The sequence below is a fragment of the Mastacembelus armatus genome, chromosome 21 (assembly GCF_900324485.2).
Source record: "Mastacembelus armatus chromosome 21, fMasArm1.2, whole genome shotgun sequence".
NCBI lineage: Eukaryota > Metazoa > Chordata > Actinopteri > Synbranchiformes > Mastacembelidae > Mastacembelus > Mastacembelus armatus.
The window spans coordinates 16,345,628-16,369,000 of record NC_046653.1 but is presented as its reverse complement, the minus strand read 5'-3'; the positions used below and the strand labels follow the sequence as shown (position 1 = coordinate 16,369,000).

The 23,373-nt window shown below is 41.6% G+C and overlaps 1 protein-coding gene across 3 annotated transcripts in view; it reads right to left on the bottom strand.

Annotated features, from left to right (window-relative positions):
• bcl9 (BCL9 transcription coactivator) overlaps window positions 1–23,373 on the bottom strand; it is a 38,944-nt gene that overhangs the window by 12,247 nt on the left and 3,324 nt on the right. The window contains exons 1-2 of one of the 3 annotated variants that reach the window (XM_026295576.2): window positions 11,280–11,558; window positions 9,157–9,322 (exon numbers count right to left, since the gene is read on the bottom strand). The gene's annotated coding sequence lies outside the window, so the exon portion shown is untranslated. The other 2 variants (XM_026295575.2, XM_026295577.2) reach the window with 2 other exon arrangements.

Below are 23,373 nucleotides of genomic sequence, written 5' to 3'. Positions count from 1 at the left end.
TAAGGTATGCATTGGAACACATACACGTCAGCTATGCAAGCTACAGCCAGCCACACGCGCTCGCAACAAAGCAACAGAGAGGTACTGTAATCAGAGATTTCTCTCCCTCTATCTCCAGTAAAGATGCTGAACTGTCGATCAAAGAACACACAAGGAGCTGAAGTACATGCATGCTAATGGGAAAACAGTATAATGAGGCTCTAAAATTGAGCTTTTGCCTCTGATATAAATATGAGATTTCATATGAAAAGAAGGCAGAAAATAGTTCAATTCAATTAGGTTTGGGTTTTCCAATGCGGGTGGCACTAAAAGGGAGCATTTCATTTCATGCTTATGTAACAGTAATCATACACTGGCTGAATGCAATGTAGAAAGTAGACCCATCCCTGCTACGTCACCCAAATAGCCCTGAAGGGGAGAGATGAGGCTTTATATCAGTGAGGTATCCACTGATATCCTCCAGGTGTGGGATCAACAAATGGAGAGGAATCTTGACCTTGTCGCCACCAAAGTCCACCAGCTTAAATTTTTAACGCAACAATACTACAAAAACACACACACATACACAATCTAACTTCGTCATCTTAGCCCTGCTGTTGGCTGTAAAAGGGTCTGCTGATGTTTCAGCCTTATTTATGCAAATCCCATTTTGCAGTTCAGTCACAATGGAGTATTGGTCTCTCCCTCTCACTCTCTAGCTCCCCTGCCCGCTCTCCGTCTGCTCTGCCTCCATCTCAAGAATTTCTTTAGCCTATTATTTGTTTAGGGCAATATCAAAAACATTATTTCCACCTCTCCTCACAGTTTTCTGCAAGAATATACAAAACCACACTGCCATCAACAGGAAACCATGCAGTCTAAAGAAGTAGCTACCAGGTCTCTCAAACAGAAAAGCCTTTCAACCTCCTTACACAAGGGCACATCTTACATGTACCCAAAATTAATTCAAATTAAATTGCCATTCATAAGGTGTCAAGTTAAAGCTCTGCAAAAAAAACAAAAAAACAAATGAAGTAGAATGTGACAGGACTAAATGTCTGAGGTAGGCATCTAGTCTCAAATTACACCTTAAGCTCTCTTCTGAAAACACAACACTGAGGTCATTTTTAAATGAAATCTGTTGCTTTACAAGGGCTGAGTCAAACTATTAAAAAAAACAGCTTAACACAAATCTTAAAGCAAGCCAGCTAGAAACAACAGTCGTGTGTTTATTTTTTATTATGAATTATGAATTTCACCTTATGACAGGGATTTTCTATACAACGTAAACGTATATGATCAAATGCATCCATACATCTGCTGGGTATCTCACAATAGCTTAACAAACACCTGTACACTCACCTGATGAGGTGACTATCCCAACATGCCACACCCTGCAGATAGCACGCATGACCTGGGCTTAGCAGACACACACAATGTGAGGAATGCTATGTGTCACCAAAGATATAGCTGTAACTCTACAGACAAAACATTTAACAATACATCCAACATGACAGGTACAAGGACGCCCACACAAGTATGACTGAGCTCCTGTTTCTACTGAAACCAAGGTGCAAATATTTACAATTAACCTGCAAACTTTTCCGCATTCAACTGCTCCCCAAGTACAATTGCTACATATCCCTAGCCATCTACCCATCGTCCCTCTCCTGCTCAGTTTGTTATAATTATTGCCTCTTACTCAGTCTGTTAAAGTCTCGGCTGTCTCTTTGCTGGTCTGTCTGCCCTGAATTTGCACAATTTCACCAGTCCACCATTTTTGGTTCACCCTTTCCTTTCATCAGCAGACAATGCCCCTTCATCCCCAGGGAGGCGACATGTGTGTAATGTCACATTTTGTCATATCATATTGTAGTGACAGAAGCTTCACCGTGTCCATCACAATGATGGAAAAGGCAATGAAAATAGGAGGATGGGAAAGGGGTGTGATACAGATATACTCATAGGAGGGGGTTATTACACAAGCCGCTCTCTTTACAGGGTACGGGTGGATGTCTGTGTCTGACTAACACGCACACGTGCACATACGCATGCACGCACGCACGCACACACACACAGCTGACTCACCAGTGACACATCTGCTGGCGTAGCCTGGGCACAGTGCCATGTGTGGCGGCCAGCTCCGGCAGCAGGACTGGCACTCAGCACTCCAGCTTGCTCTAATGTCTGTCTCACACACTACCATCTCTGTCCATCTGCACTCTGTCTCTGCATCTCTAGCTAGTGGGTGGGTCTTGCTTACAGACACACACCTTTCTACTTAGTATGAGAAAAAGAAAATGCACCATTACTTCTCTAACAAGAGCATAGGTGCAAATTAGGGGTGTGCCAGTATCAAAATCTTACAAAATCATTATTGTGGTCACAAGTGTCATAGTAAGAAGTATTTTATGATATTTCATACTTTGCTGAAATACTGCTATTATTGACAAATACAGTTCAATTACGTGACGTTGAATTTTACTGTGAAATTAATCTGATGTAAAACTGAACAAATCCAATTTTTAGGCTCTGCAAAAGCATTAATTTAAAATACACTTAAAATCAACTTAGTACAAGATCGTTGGCTATAAAAAGTTTTAGAAAATTGACTGGCAGTTACTTAAGATGCACCAAAGTGCACCAATTTTTACACATCTATTCATGTTTGTGCATGTTCTAATTTCTACTGGGCAATATGTGCAATCTGGAGGTGGCAAGATTCCTTTTTTTGTCAGGCATATACAATCTGCTGTTTTTTTCTCAACTTTGCACCCACAAACTACAAACAGGTCACATCTCAATAGAACTAGGAAATGTTAGCATAGTAAGTTATGGCTGCAAAACTAGACAAGACTACCGCTTCATGGCCATACAGTAAAATATTATGTTTTTTTTTTTTGCTATGCTTCTACTGACGAGTACAAAGCCGAGGTCTTCATAACCTACTCAGACACTAATAAGCAAGACCTAAGCATGGACCAGTTGGTCCAGATCAAAATTATACTGTTTCAGGTCAGAGCAAGGTCTTGGGCCTATAAGTCATTATGAGCCCCATACATGCATGGATCATTGCAAATTTGCTATCAGCTCTGATTATGTGTTATGTCACACTGGAGAAGAAAAATGCCTTTTGAAGCAGGAGTAAACTAATGTACAGGAAGAAATTATTAATTGGTGGCCTGTTTAGGTCAACTACATTTCTAATCCAGTCCTAATTATCCTCATGCCTGTTTGTAGATTGGGTCACTTGTAACTTTTGGTAGATTTTCCATATGACAAAAATGTTTAACCTATGAAGAGCACTAATGGAAAAAGGGCTGCTGTGTGCCCAAGCAATGAAGAGCACTAGTAGAAGAGGCTATGTTGAGGCTATGCTGCTATGTACCTAAGCAAAATAAAACTGCTAATTAAAGCAGGCGTGCTGTGTTAGCACTGCACATTGGAAAACAACTGTAGTTACAGTGACATTAGCGGACTATAGTAAAACACAATCCAAGCGGATGTACACATATGCAAATGTGCTACGTTTTTCCATAGAGCAGATTTCCCTTATTTGTGGCTCAAATGACAAGCCAAACAGAAACACCATTTGCTTAAGAGAAACTGTGCTGCCCTCTGTGCAGACCCCTTCTTTCCTCCCTTCCCTCGACTGTGCTCTCTGGTCCGTGACTCCCTCCCTCCATCCTGACTGTTGCTCCCACACTCGGGCCACATTCCTCTCTTGCTCATGCTGGGAGGACGTCTCCCTGTGGCTAAAAGCATTGTGGGAAATCCAAACGGCCAGGCCCTACAGAAGCCATGCAGACCATTGAGGTAAAGTGCAAAGGAGAGTTCCTCACTTGCTGCTCAAACAGCTCCCTATGCAAGCTGCTAATATGGCACACACTTGGCCCAAGTAACAAGCTAAAATGAGCGTTATTAATGTCTTGATACTGAAACTCACAAACTCCAGAAAAATGCCAAGTACTCAAATTTAACGGAGCAGTAAACACATCTAATGTCGTGCAAAAACTCACCTTACTGCACTAGGAACACGGGGAGGAAAACAATAAATCCTGTATGTGCTAAGATGTGCTCTCCAAAATATTTTTTCAAGATTCTTTTTGTACATGAAAAATCACTAAGAAACAGAAGAAACTGGCTTCTCAACCTGTCAGACCATGTGTCACAGCTCAGGAATCTCTACTGATCTGGCCTAAGAAAGAAAAAATCTATTTTACTCAAAGTACACACAAACCCATAGTATACAATAGATACTGTCTCCTCTCCTTTATCATACAACAAAATTAGGACTCTGGAGAGAAAATGAGCTAGACTGTCCCTGGACTACCCCAGTTTGTGTGTCATTCCCATGGAATTTTTAACACTGGCTAAGACCTCCCCAATTAAATATAATAAAAGCACAGGGCAATGCACGTGCACATACTAATACCCATATGCAGCAGTACTTAGCCATCCCAGAACTGTCTAAGATGCACTGAAAACTGTGCTACGGGTTTACGGCTTCTACAGTTCCTGTGAGACTTGTGTGTGTTTCTATGTGAGTCTGTTTTAGGTTCCTTTTAACAAGACATTTCAACCTTGCTGTTACCTCCAGGGTAATATGTTGAAAGCATACAGTTACATGGGCAATACACCCCAATCTGCCAATTAATCCTGATGTTGCAGACACAATGAACCTCCCGTCTAACTCTTAACACCTTATCTTTTTAGGTAACAGGACATAATAATGTTGTTACACTCTCTATTGTCACACCTCAGTATAGCTGCATAGCTCTACTAGCTTTCAATGGTGGCTTGAATAGCAAGGGGAAAAATGAGACTCTCTTGTTAAATTACTGTTTTTAATGGGACAATTTCTGTACTGCCATTATGACTCTAGAACTTACATTTATTACAGTATGTGAGGTATATAATTATTTTTATTATGTCCAAGGTGATTACAAATTAGTGAGCAGCTCAAAAACGCACTCACTCTCTTTGTTTATGAGCATAAGCAGATTGGTAAGATTAATCAAACCAAACAAGAGGATGAAGATGACATGAGATGAGTTCAAATCCAAGGTGTGGCACATCCTGCTCGAAACCAACAGAACTAAACACTGTAGAAGCAGAAGGGAGGAAACCTGCTGATTTGCCTTTCAACAGGCTCCAGACACATGCTTGTAAGTACAACTAAATGCACCACCTTTGCTACTTCAATAATTAGGAAGTAAGCACAAAAATTGTTTTAGCACTGAAAGACTCCCACCAAATCATGTTGAATAAGCACCTTAGGATATACATTTTATTAGAAGGTCCCTTATGTTTCCCACCCTTTGTGATGTCCTGATTTTACAATGTAAAGTATCACATAGTAATTTGTGCAGCATTCATGTCATATTGTTCAGATCCACATTGCAAGCAGCTTAATAAAAAAAATAACTACGTAAGTGTCAAAAAACTTGAAGCAAAATGGCATTGCTGCAAAGTCACTATTGGTGGGGGTTATTTCTAATTATCACCGAGTATTGACCAATAATTTTTAAGTTTAGTTGATTCTGCTCTGTAAACAGGTCTTAAATGCTGCTTATATTTAATTTTACTCATTAGCAAACCATTACAAATATGAATTTTGTGTAACATTACGTTGGAAAAAAAGGTTAACCAGTTTTTCCCCATTTATTATTACACTGATGTGTGAATGCATTAGCAACCTCAAAATCTGTCTCCATAGCAGCAAACTAAACCTCTCCTGAATTGTCCATCATACTGTAAATTCCTGAATAAATCATTTCCGCCTTTTATATATTTCAAAAGATTTTGGTATGTGTGCTTTAAAAGCACAAATTTCATATTTAACAAATAGTAAGATTGCCCAAACAATTTGACTAAACGATGCATTATTGATTATTCTTGCAGAAGAATAATTGCAGAATACGTTCTACAAAACACAGACACCATCACCTATCAGATACTTAACCGAAGGATTTAACATACTAGGCACTTCCACTCATTTAGATGGACGGTGTAGTCAAAGACACTGGATAACAAAGATCTGACACATCTGATGGATGCTTATCACCGCCTCATAAAATTAGCAAATTGATTTCAGATTAAAACTCTTTTGTGCCACAATAACACAAAGTTTTATGGTAAATTGGAGTGCACAATATTAGTAATATTTTCTTCTGTTGTGTAACCAAGTGGACAAAAAATAAATACAATTATATGAAAAAGTAGGTCTAGTGGTCAAAATCTTAACCTTAACAGTTCAGCCTAATTGCAGTGGACAGATATAGATTATAACTGAATGAAGTCATCATCCACCATGCATTTTGTTAAGTGCCTTTTGAAAAGCAGACTGTAAAATGGTTTTCTCTTTAAACCTTTGCCAGTTAGCAATACACTGCAGAGCTTTGTAAAACCAGGCTAACCAGTATCAGCTAGCTGGGGAGGACATCAGCCCAGCTGGCTAGTTTCAGCACAAGTAGCTGAGGTAACAGCAGGCCACAGAGAAGAACAGGTTCCACCTGAGAGGAGCTCTGTTTGAGAGGACCCCTCTCCTCAGAGCAGGAGAAGCAGCCCATCTGTGTCGCAACTGTCAATCACAGCAGAGAAACATGAAAGCAGATTGATAGGTACATTCTGACTCAGTCAGACACATCCCTGAGGTTCCCGTATGGGCAACAATCCCACCACATATCCACACATGAGGCAGAGACCTCCTACACTAAAAAGATATGAAATGCAGCTATTAGAAAAACACATTTATGTTTATAGCTGGAACTCTTTGGAAAGGCACACTAGGATGTAGAAACATACCACTAGGAGTCAGTCCTTAGAGTCCAAAAACATTTGTTTTGAAAGGACATCCAATAGGCTTGTGTAACCAATTTCCTTTGTTATTATTATCATTATTGTTTTCCTTATGTTTGGTAATGATTCTGCTCTCTATTGGTCAGCACAGAATTTGATTCAGTTATTTTAATTATATATTGTGTAGAACCTTTATGAAACTGTGTGGCCACAAATGTATACCTACACTGAGAAAAATAATATTAAATGTGGATCAGACAACTGACTGAAACCTTATTTGTTGCTATAGGTGTTGATTTTGATCCAGTGAGTCACATCACTACATATTTCTACTGTTGAAGGCGGCATGACAGCTGCTTATTATGACCGCTGGAGGGGAAAATGGGCAATATTTGCAACAATCAATGAATCAATAGGCACAGAAATCAAATGTTTAATTTAACCTTCATCTGCTATCAACATCAAAGCTTCTGTTACATCCTCAAATGATAAGTTTGTTCTGAATCTATTCAAGAAACTGAGTAATAGAGTTTCTTCTGTCAAACCACAGTGTATTGGGATTGAAGAAACAAAATGTTTAAATATTTTTCATGTTCGGTGAGGAAAGCTTGCATGTAACTGTACATAGCTCTACATCATGATTTTATGTACAGTAGTTAAGTAATGTGAAAGAATTTCAATTTCCCTGAAGGCTACAGGCATCTGTATTACAGCTTTATTGCACTACAACTCAACTACAACAATAACTCAATATTACTTAAACTTCCAAACAAGCTACATGAAAACTTGCAGACATACAACAGTAGATTATGGCTAACAATTTCATATATACTCATTAAAACAATAAATAAATAATGGATTTTTTTCTGCTTCCTGGTTGGTTTGTGTAATCACTATACTATGGAAGCCTGACTGTTGTAGGAATCACTCAGGAGATTAACTAAATTCCATAATTAATTGTGAATGGATGCCTTAATCAGAACACCAGGTAAATGAGAAATGCCTATGTTTCGCTAAATAGAAATACTTCTTAATTTATGAGTACACAAAAAGATCAGAATGAGCCAACAGAGAGAAAATAGCAGCACACTTGGGTCTAATCTTCTGTATGAATGGGGAGGGGAGCCCCCGCCAACCACTACACAGGCGATGAAACAACCCACCCCTCCAGCACATCCCTCTATGTCATACACAACAACGGCCCTGTGAGTTTTAATTAGAAAACCCATGATGCAAACAAATGCACAGAAACATGAGAGGCCAATACACAGAGGAGAAAATAAATCCTTTGCCGCTTTACATCAATATCCATTTCCCTGTGTCCTTCACCTCACTGTGGTTTTTGGTTAACACGCCTCGGATTAGATAGCAGATAAATAAACAGTGTGCACAACGTTCTCAGGAAGAGCACCCTGACCATCTTGTGTCCTTAGCATGTACAGATCAGAGCGTAAGACCAAACATTGCACTGATAGAGAACTGCAGCTCTGAGGTTTTTTTCCTCAAGCCGCTTTCCTGAGCATCAAGAGTGGTCATACAGGGTAACCAATATACAAGTCAAGGCCTCTCATCAAAATGCAGCTATCATTTTAGTCACGTCCATAGATAAATGTCAAAGTGATAGCGACAGATGTGCTGGGCTTGTTAGCGTTGCGTCATAGCAGTGGTAAGCTATTACGTTATGGCAGCATTTACTCTTTAAGTGCACAACAGAAGTGTTTGCTGCCATGGTTGATATCTTAAAAAAAGTTGGTCTTAGCTTTAAAAACATAAATAGCATTACAGTGAGAAAAAAGCATGAAATACTACAAAGGATAATCAGGAAAACATGTGCCTCACTATTTTTCATATGGCTTCTCTTATTCCTAAGTACGGAAAAAACAAACGCTTTCCTGCTACACCGCGGCTGTGTTGAAAATCACTCCCTTGTTCTATCATTCACCACTCCTTAGGTAGGAGAAACTCACTAGTTTACCCTACAATGAGTGGTAAAAATGGAGATTTCAGACACTTACAGATCATTGTCATTTTTCATTATTTCTGACAGGTATACTGGCATATGCATATATAAAATGTGAAGCCAGATAAAATTCTTTACAGCAAATAGAGCTCTCTATAAAGAAAAGTAGGGAGTGATTTTGGACAGTCAACATGTTGCAGATGTATCTCTTGATACTTGTGTCTTAGCATTTCTATAGATATGCTAAAGAAACATAATAAAAAGGACAGTGAAAGAACTCTACTTGCATTGTGTTTTCAAGGTCTACTTTTGAAAAGAAGGGAGAGGTGTACGCATGACAGAGGCTATGTGATGAAACGTGAAACAAAAACAAACACAAAAAAAAAAAAGATACAGCCAGAATTTAGCTGGGTTACCTCAGAAGCCCCCCTGCCCTTTCAGCAGGGCCTCATATGGAGAACCAGGCCTAAGGTCCCCTGGGCCCTGATGTCTGCTCTCCACTTGACTCCTCCCAGTCAGCCACGGAGGCTGTGCAGAAACCTGGCCCACTCACGACACCCTACAGCCACAAGTCATTCACACCTGGAACAGAGGGAGAGAACTTTGCTCATCGGGTGAAACACAAACAACCAAATGGCAAGGAAAAGCACTCAGTCGCCCATGTTTACAAGACCAACATGAAACAAATACATAACCAGTGCACAGCTTAGGTCATTAGGGGCTACAGTAACAGTGTATACACACCATTCAAACCCAGACACTCATTCATACTTCAGGTATCGACCAACGTGCACATTAGGGACTACAGGGCAGCATATGATACTCTATGAAGAGGACCCCCTCCTTCCTCCAAATATCAAGCATGGGAGCAAAAAGTGACTTTTTTTTTTTCTTATAAAATTAACCTAAAGAATATATGGTTGAACTACTGAGCTTGGAAAAGATAAATATGAAACAGCTTCCAACAAATAAAAGTTGATGGCAGATAGCAGTGTTACCTAGCGATTGAAGAGACCCAGGTCCAGGAAGGTTTGCAGTTCAATCTCAGCAACTGACATGTATGAAACTCTGCTTTCAGAGGACAGCCAACCCCCTACCTGCTAACTAACCAACACCTCTGGATACCATCAGACTGAAGACAGACTGAAAGACAAACTGCAACAAAGCACCAAAGCTGTTGAGATTTCTTTTTTTAATATAATGGGGGAGAAAACACAGCAAAACGAGCCAAAAATGATGTTGGAATCAAATCTGGTGTAAATTCAATGAGTCTTTACTCCAACTGTTAAATAGAGGGAAGCTACTGATCTATAGCAACTTTCTTAAAATACTCGTGAAAGGCAACAAGACTCACGAACTCACGAACCCACGAACCCCCCCCCCCCCCCAGAAATAGTGTCTTTTACTAAACATTGTCACACAACTGGGCCTGTGGGTGATTTTCAGTTTCTAGTCAGGTTAAGCTTGTCTAAAACTAAAAGACTGAACATAATTTTTTTGCCATGTTTAGCTCTCCTGTCTTGCCAAGGGAGCACAGCACAATGCCACACAAGTTACTCACAAACGAGTCTACTCGAGGAAGTCGTCCTAAAATACAGACACGTACAAAGCGAAAACTCTGCAAATAAACGTAAAGCACACAACAACTACGGAGACTAGACTTCCCCCCTGAAATCTCAGCGCCTCACTGGACAACTCTTGGCGGACAAAGTAATTCCATGGCGCTTGAAACTCCAGGAACTTTTTTTTTTTCTTTTTCCTAAAAGAAGTTGTTCCTGTTTCGCCAGAGAACTGGGGGGGAAGGGAGGACTTCAGCACTTGCATTCATGGAGCCTCGGCCAGCGCAAACAAAGTCTTCCCCGAAGAGGGAGGCACTGGACGGCGACTGAGAGCGAGAACAACGACGTCGGCCACCAGCACACAAAAACACATACAAAATAAGATTCACGTTAAGGCTTGGTCTGTTAATAGAACAATTGGGGCCCTCCTTAGACAAACGTTCATTTTCAAGTTCTGCTAGCTCCGTTAACAATGTAACAATTAAATCGCTCGGCAGATGATAGGGCTGGCCGACACAATCAGCAGCCGAGGCCTGTAATCTCATTACGCGTTTATAAATCATACCAGGCACATTTTTAATAAAGGAAATACAATACCAATGGTGTGGTGCTGCCGAAGAATGCAGAACATGCATGCTGCATTGTATCCTTTTTTCATTTTCACGAAGCACGGGCGGTCCTCCAGTATAATGGGGTAAAAACCAATATTTCTCCGCGGGTTTTACACCATGCTGAAAACATCGTGAATAATCCGCTTTTGTTGCGCTGGAAAAATCGGTATTTACGGTCGAAAAGGTGCTCACTGTCTGCCAGGCCAGACACGACGTGGGTTTTGCTAGCCAGCCTTCGGGGACAGAGGCAGAGAAGAACGGATACCGGAGTGAGATGTCCCCGGGAGGAGGACCCGCGTGTGCCCGTTGCCAGGAGGCGAGCTATGGTACCGACACTTTCCACCTGGATTTGAATAAAAGTACACTCACCTGGAATCTCTACTTAATTTCCGTTTTCCTCAAACGACGGGTATATACCTTACATTTATCAAATCACAACATTATCACGGTAACATTATAAAATAGAAATGTGTCTCCCCCCCTTTCGCCCGAGCTTTCCAGTGGTCCTACTCCATTACATCCCAGTCAAGATTTCCTGTCGTCTCTCCCCCCTCCGTTTGAGCGCGATGGTTCAGTCCGAATTCTAAGTAGCAATTCTAGGTCAGGTCTGTGTGCCAGTGACAATGTTACTGTCGGACAGCGAGTCCAGCTCCATGTAGCACCGTCAGTGCTTTGTAACATACAAACACACAAGGCAGGACCGACGTACCTAAACTGGGCTACAAAAATGCGCCTCTTCTTATTTTGGTAACATCGAACCTCCCCTTTTTGAAAGAGTAGAGGAAAAAGTGCATGAAAGTTATGAAAGCTCTCACAGGACGCTGGGCATGTTGGAGTCAGTCATAATGGCCCACACGTCAGGGGGCCTCTGGGCCACAGCCTCTGTATGAAAACTCTTGTTTTTTTGTTTTGTCTTGTTTTTGTTTTTTTCTTTTTTTAGTCATATTGCTCAATTAAGAGACACAAAATAACCACCAAAATATGCAAAATGATCCCAAAGCTAAGCAGAACAACCACAAAGAGACTGAAAACAACTAACTGAGAATGAAAACGAGTACAGAGAGACCCAAAACAACCAAAGTGTGACTCAAAATAACTCCTGAAAGATACAAAACAATCTCGAAGAAATTGGACAGTTAGCAAAGTTAAAACGCACACACTCACACACACACACACACACACACACACACAAAGACAGAACAACCACAAAGAGACAACACAACTACAAGGTGATGTTAAACAATCGCAAAGAATACAAAATGACCCCAACGGGATGCAAAATGACTACAAGATGATGCAAAACTACCATAAAGAGACACAAAACAGCCACAGAGGGATGCAAAATGACTACAGAGATACAAAACAACCTCAAAGAAATACAAAATGACTACAGGGAGATGCAAAATGATACAAAACAAGGCAAAATATTTGTGATTAAATTTGTGATATCAGGCTATAGAAATAAATTTGACCATTGTAACTGCTTTTCATCTGGGAGTCACATGTAAGAGCGGTGGTGGACTTTTTAATTGTCTGAGCCCAAGGACCAATTTTCTCATAATCCATCCATGGTATCAATCAGCTTAAAAGCTTTGCAGTTGCTTAGACCTGGTTAGCCAGTTTATTTATATTTACAAAATATTTAGATAGTCACTTAATCATCAGAAGCAAGTTTTCCACCAAAATGTTCCAGCTACATTCAGCTCCTCTCTGTGAGGATTTGCTGCACTTTCTGAAATGAAAGTCCCCTTTCCTCTCAAAATACTAAAAGCCGTTTTTATATTCACCTACTGAAGGGGGAGAATTTCCCCAAATCTGAGTGTAGGATGATAAGAGCTGTAAAGTCCATGTTTCTGGTTTATAACACATTTTCTGTTGTAATGCTTTTGAAGTACAACTCAGATAACCCTAAAGACATCATCAGGGGATATTTTCTCTTACTTAGACAAAGTCCCTTTCAGAGTCTCAGAAGCCTCTTTTCACTGTTGCCAAGGCTGAGTAGTGCTTCTAATGAATAGTACATTAGAATTGGTTTATGCTTGATCAGAACTTGTTCATATAATGTCTGACCACAGGGAAGGCTTGATTTTGTATAAATATGGGAATAATGGTACATATTTTTAGATGCTGTCTCCTGTAAGATGTTCACAGTGTATGTAATGTTCACACAGAAAGTGATAAGTGTAAAAAAAAATAGAGAGGCAAGTTCAAAATCACCTTATTTTCTCACCTTTGCAAATCTTATCAGTCGTGGCGAGAACTGGGCAAGAAAGGTTTATAAGAAAATTGTTGGACACAGCCATCGGATAAGCACTTTTGAAGAATACTTTACTGTATGCATACAATTGATAGCATTACTCTTTAAGGCTTACAAATATATCTGTATCAGTTTTTGTGCTTTATTACCATAAAAACTGTATATTTATCATATCATTGTGAATTTTGGAAAGGTGCTGAACCATATTGTGTTGTTTTAAGAGTTGTTTCCAACATCTTGTTCACCCTTTTTGTGTCAATAAATTGTGGTCATCATTGATGTAAGTATTGTTGGTCATTCATTTTTTTCAATGAGCTGGTATCATTTAATGTAGTGCAGTTTCTAAAAGCATTCATCATGATCTACAAAGTAGTTAATGACATTCAAAAATACACTGATGCCACTTGATAAATAAAACAGACACACGCACACCCTCATACACGGGCACGCACGCACACACACACACACACACACACACACACACACACACACACACACACACACACACACACTTATGAGAGAGAGTGACTACCACAGGCCTCAGAGGAAGAGTGAAACATTAAGGACATGCAATGTGAGAGTGGTCCTTCTCAATATTTAATCAAGATACATTTCAAATCTAACCCAAATGTATAATCATGACATCTGGGGATTAAATGAATTGGTGTTTAAGTGCACACATTATTAGCTGACCTGATTGTGTGTGTCTGCGTGCGTGTGTGTGAGTGTGATGTGTGTGTGTTCCTGTACCTTTGGGTAGAGTAGATTTAGACTCTCAAAGTAAAGACGTTTTTGCAAACTGCGAGCAGTCTTCTGTCAGCTTAGTTTGATGTGTACACAATACTTTAAATGTACAAAGACAGAACTGCGAGTGTATTATATCCGTGGAGGAGTTGCGTCACTAGATTTGCATTAGCGACAGGTCTTTGCTGATAATCTTCAAAATGCCAAAATATCTGCAAAAGGCCCATGGCAGCAGCATATTTGGAACTGAACACACACAAAATAGCGATGGCATGCTCAAACGTTGTTTTGACTGCATGTTTGGCACTCAGTAATTGTATGATTTAGGGCTGCAACTATTATTTTTTATTATTAAATAAACATGCCAATTATTTCTTCATGAATTGTTTGGTGTATAAAATATCTTTAAATATTGTAAAATGTCCTGCAGATTTATTTTATGTTTTTCAGCTTATTGATTAATTGATTAAACATTTCCACTGTAATGTCATCATGAAATTGCTACATGTGTTTATGAACTCAGGCAAACTTAAATCTTTATATTAGCATGAACTTAATTACATATTTACATTTTTGAGAAAATGTAAATGGTGAAACTTTTTTACTTTCTTTCTTGTCAGGCATGTTAACACACCGTATGTATCTGCATTTATTGTACATGCCTGTAGAGCATCCGCTACATAGAAGCTACAGACGCCTTTTATGGCAATGAGCATTGTGGGATGACATATTGTACACAGGACACAAAATCATAGGATGAGGGCTGCATATTTGTGACTTTTGACGAGCAGGGCACGGCTACACTGGACATGTTTGTGCATGCTAGCAGAGATTCTATGTCTCTCTCTCTCTCTCTCTCTCTCTCTCTCTCGCTCTCTCTCTCTCGCTCTCTCTCTCTCTCACACACACACACACCCTCTCTCTGGTTCTATGTAAGTGTGTGGGTATGTGCATGTGTGTATGATAAACCCCACTGGTGGAGTAACAGTAGACTGGCAGTATTCCCAGACTGGGTTGCATTAGACATGCACACTAGCAAAGCTCTCCAGGTCGATGTTCTGGCTCTCCAGCATTGCAACTCTCTGGCATGACTAACCCAGAATACTTTGGAAAAGGAAAAACACAAATCCAGGTTCTGCCCAGCGTTACACTAAAACAAAAAACGAAATCAAATTTCTTGCACTGTGTATTGTATGCATGTGTGTTCGCCCATCTGTCTGCCTGTATGCGTGGGTGTGCATGCATCATCTGTCTGTGTGTGTGTGTTAAGCAGGACATCAATATTGACTGTTCACTTATCATATTACCATCTGCATTATTTAAAGCTTTGATAAACAGGGGGGTGACACAGAAAGGAAGGACGAGGTGATGGGTTGACTGCATAATACATTTTATAGATAAAGACAGTAACTCTGGCAAATTAATATGTAGAATATTAACAAACTACTACAAAGCAGACACACAGTTGCCTCAGACCAGTGTCCATGGGAAGACTGGGGGTGTGGTGGGTTAGGGTAATGGGGGTGCATATTTTCTGGGCTTCTGTGTTGGCCTGCAGCCGTAGAGGCTGGTGTTGGTGTTTGTTCCTTACCAGGTATGATAGTAAAGCTGAGAAGAATGCCATAACTGGCTGGGTTATCTAAATACTGAGACAGTGAGCTCACTAACACAGGAGTGAGGTCACTTACCCGAGTGTGGCAGCCTGACCAATCATCAGTCAGTCTATTATCATGGTATGCAGTGTTGCTATGAGTAACAGAGACAAGTACTGCCTCTCGGATCCATAATGATGGCTGATGCACAGAGATGCTACCACTTAGCCTATTCTAATTTTATTCTATTTGTCCTCTGCACCTTCTGCATCCGTCCTTCACCTCTACAGATCTGCCTCCCACCTCTTTCCATGTTGGACCCTCTGAAGTTTAACTTCGATTTCAACCATAAAGACTTCAGCAAAATAAATTATAGGTTTCAACATAATTTCCCTTCATTCCATCCCTTCCACCCCACCATCTTTTTTCCCCTCCTCCTCTTGTTTACTGTCCCCTGCAGTAGTGTTTTCTGACTCTTCCCCATGGCTGGTAAGTGTATACAAGCTGGAGGACTGAAACAATGTTAATTAACCGATCATTAACAAGTCGAGGCAGACCCCGGAGATCTAAGCAGTTGCCCACCCACCTGCGTCTCACCATTTCACTAACTGGACTGTTAATGACTAATCAGAGGAAAGAACAATTAGACTGCCTCCTAATGAGAAGGATTTATGATTGCACAAGTCTATTGTGTGTATATGGCTTAGGCCAACAGAAACTAAGCTCAGGTCAAGTTCTTTACATAAGTAAAAGGATAAAGATAGAAATTTTCAGTTACAAGCAAACACCTTTATCTTTTGCTTTTAAGCTAAATATAACAGTAGACAACCTGATATATTAGGTAATGATCAATAAAAAAAATATTAATACAGATGCAGAAAAGTGTAAACATTTTACTGTTGTAGCTGCTTGAGTTGGATGAAGTTTAACTATAGTATATACAGTTTAGTTGCCAACACATAAGACCCCTCTGAAGTGCCACTAATAAATGTGAGGACCTGTAAGTTAATTATTGAGGTAGGAAAGATGAAAGTAAAGTCCTGTTGCAGAAATTATTGTTCATTTTTCGGACTGTTTCATGAAATACTGTATAAAGTGACCTCTTTGGGCCTCAAACACTTAATAAAATTAAACCAGTTGAGAAGTTTGGGGCGAAATGTCTCTTCAGTGGAAATGCTAATAACTCATAGACACCTGTAGCCATTCAACATGGAACCCGTCTATTAGAAATTACATTTTGAAGGCAGAGTTTCTATTAACGTAACGAGGAAATGTGCTTGAAACAAAATGTTCACAGACAACATATTTCATTAGTTACAGTCAATATACACTTTTTATGTTTGTGTTAAGGGACTCATGGCACTAGGTTAGTGTTAGCAAAGGTCATGGTTTGATCTAATCAGTCCACTGTGACTTGAATCACAAGACACAACAGTGATAACATTTAACCAAAACCACAATCTCACTCTAGTCTCAACCAAAGTGCTTATATTGCCAAAACTAATCCACAGGTGGGACTCAGGACGTGAGTGCCATTCTCCACCCTGACCACTTCCTTGTGACTTCACTGTGGTTCATAAATATATAGCACTTCATTCACTCAAACAAAAAAGGTTGCCTGTGAACATTGACAAAGTGATTACATTTGCCTGATAATTTAAATAATTTAGTAATCAATTAAAGTAATATCAAGGAGGAAGGGTTTTTGTGCTGGGTCAGAAGCACTGTTTTTCTCTGCATTACTTTTATAATTGCTTGTAACTTCAAAATTTAAAAGGTAACGTGTAACTAAAGCTGTTGAATAAATGTGGGTGAGGAAAATGTGACATTTCCCCCTGAACAGTAGTGGACAACACAAACAAGCTCAAAATTATACTTAAAAACAGTGCTGGGGTAAATATACTTAAATACTTTGAGGTACAGCTTAGGTCTTACATGACAATAGTTGTGAATGTGTACCTTCAATCACCGTCCAAACAGAAGAACGCCCTGACTCACTGAGCGCATTCGCTTCCTCGCTCCTATCTTTGTGTTTGAATGCTTACCAAGAGGAAACGATAGATGCAGACATTCCACAACCCATATTCCCCCTCACTCTATCTTGTTGCCATGGGAACCAAAGCAGACGGGAGACAGGTTCATATCGGCCTCCCTCAGGTCTCCAGTCACAGTCTCCTTCCCTCTCTCTCTCTCTCTGTGCTGTCAGAGCTGGCTGCTCCTGTGTGGGCCACTGATACTCGCTGATTAAAGGAAGTTATAATTTGATTTTCTCAGCAGGCGCCGTTTAATAGATCAGTTTAACTAAAGCTGTGCCATCCCCAGGGCTTATAGAAGGGAAGGGAGAGAAAGAAAGAGGGAGATATATGGAGAGAGAGAGAGAGAGTGAGGGAGAGAGTGGGTGAGAGAGTCACGCTAATCCCAAACACTGAGCAATCACCCCACCACTAAACTCTCCCACTCACACTCCCGTTCTAATTCTGTTTGCCTATTTTATCATCTCTCTCTCTCTCTCTCTGTTTCTCTTGCTTTTCCTCCGCCTATTAATCTGTGCTTCCCTCTCCTCTCCCACCTCCCTCATTCCTTCCTCCCTCCTTTTACTGAGGCAAACATGGGAGGGCTGGCTTCTCTATGTACAAGCTGGCTGTATTACTGGCTCATTGTGATAATAGCGTTTAATTATCCTCTCAGCTAAAATCAGCCCCATCACTCTGCTTCTCTTCCCTTTCCCCGCTTTCCCTTCCCACTCCTCCCCCCTCTCTCACCACCCTGTCTGTGGTGCGTCTAATACTTCCCCCTACCGCCCTCTCCCCCTCCATGCATCTCTTCTTCTCTACCCTAACGCCACCACCGCTCCCCCGCCCTGTTCTCCAGCTATTTCAGACCCATTTAGCGGGATAAGCATCTTGAGACAGACAGAGGGGTTTTTGCTCTCTTTCAGAGAGAAGCGAGGAGAGGATATGGAGACTGGCATCCTGGTGCCCGCCTCAGAATACCAAACAGGGGCCTGGGCATCTTAATATGCAGTGTGGGACAGAGGCTGAGATCAAAGGGAGGCACAGACAGACAGAGAGATGGGCTCGGGGTGGGAGGGTGAGTTTGGTGGGGGGGGGATGCAGAGACGGAGAAAGGAGGAGAGAGGCAGAGATGGAGAGGTGAGAAAGGGAGGGATTAAGCCCTCTCATTTCTTTTCTCTTTTCTCGTCTGAGCATCCTTTCCTTCACATCATCATTTCTGTCCTGCTCTCCTGCGTCACTCCCTTGACCCTAAGAAAAATCGACAGCTTAATTACCACAATGTGCAAATCTACATGCCTGCCCATGCATTGATGTGCTTTTTGTTCAAATGTGAGTATCTTGGAGAGAGTATGTATGTGCACACATCTCACTCTATTTCACCCTCACACATATACATGTTTGTATATGCCTGTTGGGAGGGGTGGGGGTGGGGGGGTTGGATGGTGGCTCTACCTCTGCCACCTACACAGCCACTCTATCTCCTCAGTCAATTAAGATCGTGAGTAGCTGTCCCTGAAGCGGTGTAGACAGGCTAAATGAAAAGGCAGTGGATGTGAAATATGAATCATTAGAATACTGCAAGGACGGGTTGGGGGAAAGGCGGGGGGTCTGGCAGTGAGATAAGGAGAAAAAGGAATGGAAGAGAAAGGGAGAGGAAGAATGAGAGAGCAGATAATAAAAGATTAACGTCACGCCTCTCAGAGTGGTGGAATTTCAAAACCCTCCAGATCAAATTATTTATCCCTGTCTATAAAGGCAGAGTAAGAGACGAAGATCAGCAAAAAAAAAAAAAAAAAAAAAAGGGGGGGGGGCTGGTACTGGCAGAGGGGAACAGAAGGGAAAAACGAGTGAGGAGAGGGAAATGGAGTAGAATGGAAGAATGGCACGAAGACCCCTCTCACTCTCTTTGATGACGGTACTGACAGCGAAACAAATGCTCTGTGTGTGTGTGTGTGTTTGTGTTTGCGTGTTGGGTCTAAGACAGAAAAGAGGGAGAGACAGAGAGAGAGAAAGTGCAGGCAGATGTCTGCATTCACTGTGGGAGGCTCAAGGCTATTTGCCGAGGACAGAGAGACAAGAGAGGAAAAAGAAAAAGGAAGAAAGATGGAGAGAGACAGAGGGTAGGATTAAATGAAACCTGTTTCCCTTTGATTCTTCACTAATTTGCAGTGAGATGAAGAGCACAGAGAACAAGCCACCTACGCAACACAACGCCACACCAAATCTCACACACACATACACACATCACTTGCCTCTCAAATCTCAATGGAGTTCACTCGAGCACACACAAACACACACAGTTACATTCATCTGTAGTTCACTGCTTCGCGCCCTTCTCACCAATGACACTAAGATTTCTCTATATGGACTGTGTAACCCCTGCCTGACTTCAGCTCTCCTCTATTTTTAATTCCCCACTCGTTCTTCTGCACTCTGCTGTATTTTCCACTGTCGTCCGTTACATTTTTTTTTTTTTTACTTCAAGTGAAAACCATTATACCACCAATGCTTAAGAATACCAGTAGTCTGTGTTGCTGACACACATACACATTGACTAAACAGTCTCATACACACATGCATGTGCAGGCGCAAAGTCCTTCCTCATTAGCCCTGATTCCCCCAGAGTGACATCTTTAACAAAAGGATGCAGCCTCTGCCGCCATGGCAACAGCCTCCTCCATCTCTATGCAGTGCTTCAGACTGTTTACATGATGGGATCTCACTCTTTTCTTCCCTCTCACTCCATCTCTCTCTCTATCAGCTTCCTTCACTTTATTACTCCACTCATTCTCTTTTTTCTCTCTTTTCCCCAGTTTCTCACTATTTGTCTCTCTTGTCTCTTTTCGCCTACTGCTTTCCTGTTGGTGTCTATAATGGGCAAAGTTTTTTTTTTTCTCCAAATCCTTAAGGATATGAATTAGAAACCACCTGCTTGCCAATCAGAAAATGATATGTAGGTCTAGATTTGGGTAGGTGACACAGATGAATGACACAGATGAGTGTGTGTATGTGATTAAATGTGTGTGTGTGTGTGTGTGTGTGTGAAATAGAGTGTGAGGGGCTTCCAGGAGACTCTGATATCTAGGCCACAGGAGTCCAAGGCAGCCAGTGTGTCTGGTGTCACAGCAAATCAACTGTCAGCTGTACGCCACCTGCCCGCCCACACATGCTCTCACACACACACACACGCACACACACGCATACACACACACACACACACACACACACACACACACACACACACATACGCCGAAAGTCTGAGGAGAGAGAGAGAGACTAAGAATAGAACGCCCAGAGAGTGTTGCCTCCTCTCCCTCCACCTCCTCTCTCCTTCTCTGCTCTCCTCCTGCCACCATCAGTGGTGTTTTGCAAGTGGCCTCCAACACGATAGGAATCTTTTCTGTCTTCCAGCCTCTCCCCAGAGCTTAACCCAGCCCTTCTCTCCCACAGTGAAATGAGTCACCTGCACTCCACCACTGCTCTCCACATCTGTAGGCATACAGAAGCTGCTAAGGTGCTCTTTATTAGAAAGGAAAAGCCAGGCAGGTGGACGTCATCAACAGCTCTTCAGTATGTCCTTTAATTGGCAAAGGAGGAGGGCGAAAAGGGATGTGAAATGGTGAAAACACAGGAGAGACTCTTCTGATGCGGGATTTGATCCAGAGGTAACAGGAATATGTGCCATTTCAGAGGCCTCAGCACCTCCTTTGGGGATTTTCAAGCCTGTGTATGAACATGTATAACCTGGTGATATTAGACAACATGCGACACAAATGTGACTGTTTTGTGTGTGTGTGTATGTGTCTTTACAAGGAGTGGTTAGCCCCTCTGTAACATTTAAATCCACATAATGCATGAGCAATGTGTGTGTGGCATGTGTACAGGGAGATGTCTAAGTGTATTTGTGTGTGTGTGTGGCATGCTGTTCTCAGTCTGGTCCCTCTGTTTCTCTGCTGTCTGTGGCCTCCTCTTCCCCATGAATACTAATGTGCTTCAAACCCCAGAGATCAACCCTCCTCCCTTTCCCTTCACTCCCTCCCTCTCTCCATCCCTGCCTTCCTTCACCACAGATTTCATTCATTTCCCCGCCCCCTTTACCTTTCAACTTTCCCTCGCTTTCATCTACCCTTACACCCCATCTTTTTCTCCTCCCAAAAAGCCCACCCTCACTTCCTCTTCCCCTGCCTTATTTCCTCATCCTTCCCTGACGCTTCGTTTAACCTTTCCTCCCCTTTGTTTTCACTTTTTCTTTTCATCATCTTCCCTCTCGTTACATCCTCATCCTTCCTTCCCTCTTCCTCAATCTTTTCCTTCCCTTCATTATGGAACTCTTCATCGCCTCTTCGTTAAACATTCACCCTCTTCCCTCATTTTCTTTCCACTCCCCCTCTTTCCTCATCTCCTTTCCTTTTCCTCTTTTTCCTTTTTGCCATTGCTTCTCCTTTCCTCTCCTCTTCTTCTCCCTCATCCTCCTCTCTAATTTCCTTTTCTTTCCTTCCCTTTCCTGCTCTTCTTCTCTCCTCTGCCTTGTCTGCCTTGTTCTTTACAGTACATATCTCAAGAGGACATGTAAATGAGGTCAGCACAGTCGAGTACATCAACCACTCAGGTGTTGGCGTAGGTGTGCGCTGACGCACACATGCACAAATTAAACATACAAGTCCATGAATTTGTGTGTGTATTCATTACAGGTTGCCTGTGTGCAGTGCATTCCAGTCCTAATAAAGAATTTCCTCTCTTAAGCTGTATACCAGCAAACCAAGTGCTCCAATTACGTAAATGCCTTCACCCCAATACATTCTGACATCCTGAAAATTATTCACGGCCTAATTCATTTAAATTCGCATCCCATTTCTTGGCTTCTTTCTTCTATTATTTATTTATTTATTTTTAAATCCCAAGCACTGGAAATAGATGATGAGCAGGAATGAAAGGTCGAGAGGTGCTTTCACTTCCTCTTGTAACATACAGGCTGCTGCTTTTTGGTGGCTGCTGACTGGACGTTCTGAAACTTTATTGCCTTTCGACACAAACGCACAAAGGATGAGCGAAGAAATAAAACCCTGTGACTGCCAACAGAGGAGTGTGTGCCTTTGTGAGAGAGACAGGGGGAGTGAGTGAAAGGGAAGAAAATGGGAGGAGATGAAGAGAAGTGCTGTTATTCAGTTATTTAGGGTAGAAAGTCGTTCAGGTTTTGGGAGAAAAGAAGGAAACTGCTCATCGTGTGTTCATCATTAAGGCTGGGGTAAGTTTAGACTATAGGATCTTCCGCTTTTTGTCAGCGAGCCAGGAGAAATGTTTGTGTGTGTTGCGTGTGTGTTTTCTTGTGTGTTTGTTCAGCAGCAGCATTGGGAATAATGAAGCCAGAGGAGAGGAATCATGCAGGAATCCATTTCAGTCTGCATTCCTCCTGATGTAGAGCTCAGAGTAGTCAGAAACTGAAAGCAACAGGCTACTGGAGATTGACCCTGTGTGCGCACGCACGCACGAGCACACACACACACACACACACACACACACACACACACACACACACACACACACACATTCTTAAGACAATAACAGCCCCTACTGGGGAGAAAACACATAACATGACCACACTGGAACATGCAGGGACAATTGCATACAGAAACCCACCCACAGACAGGACTCGAAACACACACATATAAATAGCACAAACAGGATACACACAGATTGTTAGTAAACAGATTAAATTGGAGAAGCTATTCACACTGGCATGCATGCAGAGGCACACCCACACGCAAATATGCAGATGCACATATGAGCATCTGTGTGTGTGTGTGTGTGTGTGTATGCACATACACACACACATTCACACTGCAGGACCACTTCAG